The sequence below is a fragment of the Giraffa tippelskirchi genome, chromosome 3 (assembly GCF_054371585.1).
Source record: "Giraffa tippelskirchi isolate mGirTip1 chromosome 3, T2T-mGirTip1v1.2.pri, whole genome shotgun sequence".
Taxonomy (NCBI): domain Eukaryota; kingdom Metazoa; phylum Chordata; class Mammalia; order Artiodactyla; family Giraffidae; genus Giraffa; species Giraffa tippelskirchi.
The window spans coordinates 63,391,276-63,399,884 of NC_137277.1; positions in this window are offsets into that span (position 1 = coordinate 63,391,276).

The window sequence follows — 8,609 nt, forward strand, 5'->3', positions numbered from 1 at the left end:
AGCCTCCCAAGTCTTCCTCACAATGTCCTGTTGTGTTTAGTATAGCACTTGCTCTTTTCTTTCATGTCTTGCTTTTATGCGTTTGACCACTTGGTAATTCTCAATACTGCACACAGTCTCACCTGGCACAGGATAAGTGCTAAGACCAGAGTTACTGAATAAATAAGTGAGAAGGCCTTGGAGTGCCCCTTCCTACTTCTGACCATCTCAGTCTGTACAGATGATAACTTGTAACAGGAGGCACATGTTATTTCTAAGGCAGGGGCAGGGCAAGAATGATCTCTGTAGTACTCTATCTGCTCCAAGAATTCTCTATGGGCACCACTAATCTGGAGGGCTTCCTGCCCATGGTGGCCAGAATAGAACTGCAGAACAAGGCCTGAATCTTTGAGAGTCCTCAAGGCAGAGCTCTCCAGAGAGAGCCAGGGGTAAAAGAGCACCACAGCATGCAGGCTTCTGGGCTGTGGACTGGATGTCAGAAACTACTTTTCCCCTCTTTGCTTCCTCAATCTTGGGTGTTTGGTTTAGGTACCTTCACCTCAGGGCAGTAATATTCCCTACTTCTGTATATAACAACAAAACCAAAGAGCACTGCTCATCAAGTTATACAACAGTGAAGTCCCAGTCCATTGTACTAGCCCACCAACAGTGAATCCTAAAAAGAATTCATGATGAAAAAACCCAAATGAAGCACTACATGCTTTGGGTAAATGGGTCCTAAATAGTTAAATGTACACCTGAGGAAGAATTTCATTGACCCCAGATATTTGCATCTTTCCATACACAGAAAAGCACTTGAGATATGTGCTCTTCATGATTAGCAGAAATTTTTCATCAAAAGGTATACTTGACTACATGTATTTATTTTTCCAGACAAAAAATTCATATATATACAGACTCCTCCCCTAGGTCTTTGGAGCAGTTTATTCAAGTCATTGAGTGGCTGTCTCCTGGGCTTTAATTCTCAATAAGACCTTGAATAAAACTTACACTCATGACTCTTATGTTGTACACTTTCCTTTAAGTTTACACTTGTTACCAAGTGCAAGTTCATGTGCCTGATGAACAATGAGGCCAAAGAAACCTGAATGAAGTTTGGAGCAAGGTTCATTGCAGAGCCAAGCAAGGAGAACAGGTGACTTATGTTCAAAAAATCGGAACTCTCTGAAGGATTTCAGCAGAGCATATTTTTTTCACAGTAGCAAGCAAATAGGATTTATTTTAAAGAAAAGTAAAAGCTCTCAGCATAGACACTGAAAGAGGGTGAAGTGTCCCTGAAAAGGCAGGACTGACAGCAGTTTATATCCTTACTAGTATTCATCTGTACATTTTTGGTTAGCTCCTGTCCTTGACATGTATCATTTCTAACCAATCAGTTTAAAATGCTTAACTTGACATTTTTATGGCTTCTTTTGATCCTTGGCTTCTAAGTCTCCTCAGACACTGAGTCACTATGTCGCTTCAGTTGTGTCCCACTCTTTGCAACCCTATGGACTGTAGCCTGCCAGGCACCTCAATCCATGGAGATTCTTCAGGCATACAGTATTCTTCAGAATACTGGAGTGGGTTACCATTCCCTCCTCCAGGGGATCTTCCCCACCCAGGGATCAAACCCACATCTCTATATCTCCTGCATTGGCAGGCAGATTCTTTACAGCTAGCACTACCTGGGAAGCCTGGAGGGGTCACTAGATGTCCCCAATCTATCTTTTACATGTTCAGTGGTCAACTTAAATTTTTATTTGATAAAAATGGCTATCCTGCTAAAATATTTTTAAATGTTTATTTTAGACTATTTCATGGGTAGAAAGGGGGACAATGGATTGCATGCAGGAGAAGCAAATTTTCACTACTTAATACACTTTTTTTTTTAGTTGGAGGATAATTGCTTTACAATGTTATATTTGTTTCTGCCATACAACAATGCAAATCAGTCATAATATATATCTCTTCCCTCTTGAGCCTCCCTCCCCTCTCCCATCTCACCCCTCTAGGTCATCACAGAGTCCCAGCCTGGGCTCCCTGACTTTACTCACTTCTATTGTGTAAATTTTTTACATGGACATATATTATTTTAATTGAAAAATAAAAGGCTTTTCTTTAAAAATAGTGCAATGATGACATCTCCCACGCAAGTCTGGTACCATGGGACCAGTATACCTCAGATCAGGACTTGTCGCCTCTTCTCTGTCACTTCCTGTGACACCTGAGCATTTCTTTACATAAACTACACACTGTGTGTAGATTCTAAATGTACAGATTATTGTATCTTTCTCATTTTAAAAATATTCATGCACCTTACAACACAGTTGGAGGAGAATAGTCATAGGACAGATATGCGTTCCTACAAAGACTAGCACTGGTAACACTGTTACGTACTTTTTATGTTTTGGTTTACATTGCAAGTTTTTATTTGTCTTATATAGTTGGATCATATACTTGTTTCTAGGCCCAAGTTCATGTCCTTTTAACAACTTTCTACCATATTGAAGTCTTAACTTTTGTGTCTCTTGAAAGAATTAAAATAAGCCAATTCTCATTTCTCTTTTCTCTTGCTTCAGAAAAGGTCCTTTGCTTCAGAAGGATGATTCTTACTCATCCCAAGGTCAGTGTACCCTGCCTGTCTACAGTGGGTCCACTGTGGTTCCTGGCAGCACAATTAGTTCTCTGAAACTTCCACAAAGCATGGAAAAACTTATGGTAAATCCACTGTTAAAGCCTGGAATAACTCCAGTACAGCTAGCCTATTACTCTTGAAAATTATATTATTCCCCTTATCCATGGATCAATTTTCAGAAATTGAAGAAATAGCGATGAATGTGAATTTTATTTGTGTCTTGACATTGGCAGGAAGTCAGTGAGAATGTAGACTTCATGCATCCTGCCTCATCACCTAGCACTAAGGAGGTGGCACCACTGGAGTGGTGTCAGGAGGCCAATTAAAACACAAGATATAAAAAGACTGTCTTGGGCTTCCACTGGTGGTCCAGTGGCTAAGAGTCTGCCTTGCATGCAGGGAACACTGGATTGATACAGGAAGATCTCACATACTGTAGAGCACCTAAGCCCAAGCACCAGAACTACTGAGCCCACACTCCAGAGCCTGAGAACTGAAACTGTTGAGCCCATGTGCTCTAGAGTCTGTGCTCCATACCCAGAAAGTAATCCCTGCTTGCTGCAACTAGAGAAAACTCCTGAGAAGCAACAAAAACCCAGAGTAGCCAAAAATTACTAACTAAATAAATAAAAATTTTAAAAGACTCAGTCTCATAACATAGTACCCAGAATGTCCAGATTTCAATTAAAAGTCACTACTCATTTCAAAAAAACATGAAAATCTCAACCTGAATGAGAAAAGACAACACCAATATGACATGGATATTATCTAACAAGGATATTAAAGGAGTCATTCTAAAAATATTTCAAGGACCAGTCATCAACATGATCATTATACATTAAAAAATGGAAAATCTCAGCAAAGAAGTAGAGAAGGAAAAAAAAAAAAAACAACAAGAACCAAAGGAAAATTTTAGAATTGAAAAATACAATAACCAAAGCAAAAAACTCATTAGATGAGCTTAATATCAGACCAGAGATGATAAAGAAATCAGTGAACTTGAAGATAAAACAATAGAAATTTCCCAAGTTGCACAATAGAAAATAGAGTAAAAAAAAAAAAATGAACAGAGCTTTAGGGACTTGTGGGACTATGATCAAAGATACAACATTCATGTCCTTGGACTTCTGGAAAGAGAGGACAAAGAGAGTGAGGCAGAAAAATGACTCCGATGGTTGATTTTCAGCAAAGGAGACAAGAATATACAAAGGAAAAAAGACAATCCCTTTAGCAAATGTTGGGAAAGCTCGACAGTCTCATGTAAATCAAGTTATACTCTCCCACACCATACACAGAAATAAACTCAAAATGGCTTAAAGGATTAAATATAAGACATGACACCATAAAACTCCTAGAAGACAACATAGGTAAATCATTCTCTGACATAAATCATACCAATGTTTTCTCAGATCAATCACCCAAGGCAAAAGAAATAAAAAGCAAAAATAAATAAATGGGACCTAATTAAATTTATAAGCTTCTGAACAGCAAAGAAAAGCACAAACAAAACAAAACAAAACAAAAAAACAACAACCTCCTGACTGGGAGAGACTATTTGCAAATGATGTGACTGACAGTGGTTTAATCTCTAAAATATATGAACAGTTTATATAACTCAATATTTAAAAAGCAAACAACCAGCTACACGTAAAAGAATTAAATTAGAACACTTTCCAACACCATACACAAGGACAAACTCAAAATGGATTAAAGACCTAAATGTAAGACCAAAAGTATAAAACTCTTAGAGGAAAATAGAGGGAGAACACTTGATGACATAAACCAAAGCAAGATCCGCTATGACTCACGTCCTAGGGCAATGGAAATAAAACAAAAGTAAACAAGTGAGACCTGATTAAACTTATAAGCTATTGCACTGCAAAGGAAACTATAAGCAAGGTGAAAAGACAACCCTCAGAATGGGAGAAAATAATAGTAAATGAAACAACTGACAAAGGATTAATTTCCAAAATATACAAGCAGCTCATACAACTCAAACCAGAAAAACAAACAACCCAATCAAACAGTGGGAAAAAGACCTAAACAGACATTTCTCCAAAGAAGACATACAGATGGCTAACAAACACATGAAAAGATGCTCAACATCGCTCATTATTAGAGAAATGCAAATCAAAACTACAATGAGGTATCACCTCATGCCAATCAAAATGGCCATCATCAAAATGTCTATAAACAATAAATGCTGGAGAGGGTATGGAGAAAAGGGAACACTCTTGCACTGTTGGTGGGAATGTAAATTGACACAGCCACTATGGAAGATGGCAAGGAAATTCCTTCAAAAACAAGGAATAAAACCAGCATATGACCCAGCAATCCCACTCCTAGGCAATAACCATGAGGAAACCAAAATTGAAAATGACACATGTATCCCATTGTTCATTGCAGCACTATTTACAATAGCTAGAACATGGAAGCAACCTAGATATCCATCAACAGATAAATGGGTAAAGTTGTGGTACGTATACACAATGGAATATTACTTAGTCATAAAAAGGAACACATTTGAGTTAGTCCTAATGAGGTGGATGAACCTAGAACCTATTATACAGAGTGAAGTGAGTCAGAAACAGAAAGATAAATATCATATTCTAATGCATATATACAGAATATAGAAAAATGGTACTGAAGAATTGATTTACAGGGCAGCAATGGAGAAACAGACATAGAGAATAGACTTACGGACGTGAGGAGAGGGGAGGAGAGGGGAGATGTATGGAAAGAGTAACATGGATGCTTATATTACCATATGTAAAATAGAGAGCCAACAGGAATTTGCTGTATGGCTCAGGAAACTCAAACAGGGGCTCTGTATCAACCTAGAGGGGTGAGATGGGGAGGGAGATGGGAGGGAGGTTCAAAAGGGGGAGATATATGTATACCTATGGCTGATTCATGTTGAGCTTTGACAGAAAACAACAAAATTCTGTAAAGCAATTATTCTTCAATAATAAAAAAAATTAAACACATACACACACACACAAAGCAAACAACCTAATCACAAGATAGGCGGAAGACCTAAATATACAACATCTCTCCAAAGAAGACATACAGTTGGCCAATAGGCATGTGACAAGATGTTCAACATTGCTAATTATTTAAAGAAATGTAAATCTAAACTACAATAGGGTATCAATTCTCACTGGCCCGAATGGCCATCATCAAAAAGTCAATAAATAATAAATGCAGGAGCTGGTATGGGTAGTTATCACAGAGGAAGAAGGGGAACCTTACTGCATATGCAGGCTGCTCCAAGCAGCCATACTTTGTTGTTGACCTGCCGTCTCTGGCTGCTTTTGCAAGACTGTGCTGAGTTGGGTAATTGAGACAGAGACAGAATGTAGCTCTCTCCTCACTTTGAATAGCTACCTGGTGCACTCAAAATTTAACCAACTAAGTTATAACTAGACTTCTGTCCCAGTGCAATGTACATTACATTTGCTTTTATTATTGATACATTCCCATCAGGTCAAAACAAAAAATGAAAAGTGGACTTCATGTTTTATTTGAAACACACATTGAAGTGTCAATTATTTTATTATCAAGTTAGGTGGCAAAACTTTGTGTCTATTAGGCAACAGCAACTAGGCTAAAAAGAACAAACTGTTGACCTTATGAGACTAAGCGCTCACCACAACATTTCCAACTCACAGGAAGACAACAGTCATAAAAATTGGAAAATTTAAAATTAAATAGCTCATCAGAGCAGAACTTCTTCACAAAAATTAAAATGAGGCTGCAATTAAAGTAAGTTTCCTAGTGTTGTACAAACCAGAAGAGTCATTTACTGATGATGAGTAATTCAGATTGATGGCAAGAATACACAGAAGAACTGTACAAAAAAGATCTTCACGACCCAGATAATCATGATGGTGTGATCACCTAGAGCCAGACATCCTGGAATATGAAGTTAAGTGGGCCTTAGAAAGCATCACTACGAACAAAGCTAGTGGAGGTGATGGAATTCCAGTTGAGCTATTTCAAATCCTCAAAGATGATGCTGTGAAAGTGCTGCACTCAATATGCCAGCAAATCTGGAAAACTCAGCAGTGGCCACAGGGCTGGAAAAGGTCAGTTTTCATTCCGTCCAATCCCAAAGAAAGGAAATGCCAAAGAATGCTCAAACTACCGCACAATTGCACTCATCTCACACGCTAGTAAAGTAATGCTCAAAATTCTCCAAGCCAGGCTTCAGCAATACATGAACCATGAACTTCCAGATGTTCAAGCTGGTTTTAGAAAAGGCAGAGGAACCAGAGATCAAATTGCCAACATCCGCTGGATCATAGAAAAAGCAAGAGAATTCCAGAAAAGCATCTATTTCTGCTTTATTGACTCTGCCAAAGCCTTTGACTGTGTGGATCACAATAAACTGTGAAAAATTCTGAAAGAGATGGGAATACCAGACCACCTGACCTGCCTCTTGAGCAACCTGTATGCAGGTCAGGAAGCAACAGTTAGAACTTGAACAGACTGGTTCCAAATAGGAAAAGGAGTACATCAAGGCTGTATATTGTCACCCTGCTTATTTAAGTTTTATGCAGAGTACATCATGAGAAACACTGGGCTGGAAGAAGCACAAGCTGGAATCAAGATTGCTGGGGGAAATATCAATAACTTCAGATATGCAGATGACACCACCCTTATGGCAGAAAGCAAAGAAGAACTAAAGAGCCTCTTGATGAAAGTGAAAGAGGAGAGTGAAAAAGTTGGCTTAAAGTTCAACATTCAGAAACTAAGATCATGGCATCTGGTCCCATCACTTCATGGGAAATAGATGGGGAAACAGTGTCAGACTTTAGTTTTTGGTGCTCCAAAATCACTGCAGATGGTGATTGCAACCATGAAGTTAAAAGATGCTTACTCCTTGGAAGGAAGTTTATGACCAACTTAGGTAACATATTTAAAAGCAGTGACATTACTTTGCCAACAAAGGTCCGTCTAGTCAAGGCTATGGTTTTTCCAGTCGTTATGTATGGATGTGAGAGTTGGACGGTGAAGAAAGCTGAATGCCAAAGAATTGATGCTTTTGAACTGTGGTGTTGGAGAAGACTCTTGAGAGTCCCTTGGACTGCAAGAAGATCCAACCAGTCCATCCTAAAGGAGATCGGTCCTGGGTGTTCACTGGAAGGACTGATGTTGAAGCTGAAACTCCAATACTTTGGCCACCTCATGTGAAGAGCTGACTCATTGGAAAAGACCCTGATGCTGGGAAGTACTGGGGGCAGGAGGAGAAGAGGAAGACAGGGGATGAGATGATTGGATGGTGTCACTGACTTGATGGACATGGGTTTGTGTAAACTCCGGGAGTTGTGATGGACAGGGAGGCCTGGCGTGCTGTGATTCACGGGCTCGCAAAGAGTCGGACACGACTGAGCGACTAAACTGAACTGAACAAGCAAATAAAGATCCTTCAGCAGGCCCAGCTGTCAAGCAAGTTGCCTTGCCAATTAGGCCTTCTGCAATGGCATAGCACATTGAAGGAGTCCCAGTGTCTCTGGCCAACCTCAATGGGGAAATCACAAGGCAGAGCATGAATGGTTGTACAAGGTCCATACTCTCCCATTCTGACTACTAGTCTTGATTGTAGAAGCAACTCTTGGCTGCTGTTGGGCCCTGCCACTGATTGAAGACCTTATTGTGGGAAACATTGCCACCAGGCAAAGTTGAACTGTGTGCTGTAAACCAAACATCCTCTAACCAACTGATCCATAAAGTTAAGCATTCAGATTGTCTTCTGTTATGTGGTGTTTAGGAGACTGGGTCCCAAGATCTGCAAGGCACACACAAATTGCAGGAGGAAGTGGTTCCAATTCCCACGGTAGTTGTGTCTGTTGCTTGGCCACCTGTCCCTCCACCCTGCCTGCACATGGCCTTAATCTGGACAGAGGTGCCTTTCAAACCTGTACATAGCCACTAATGCAACTCAAGAAGGACATGATCTTCATATGCCGTAGAAGAACACTCTTTATCT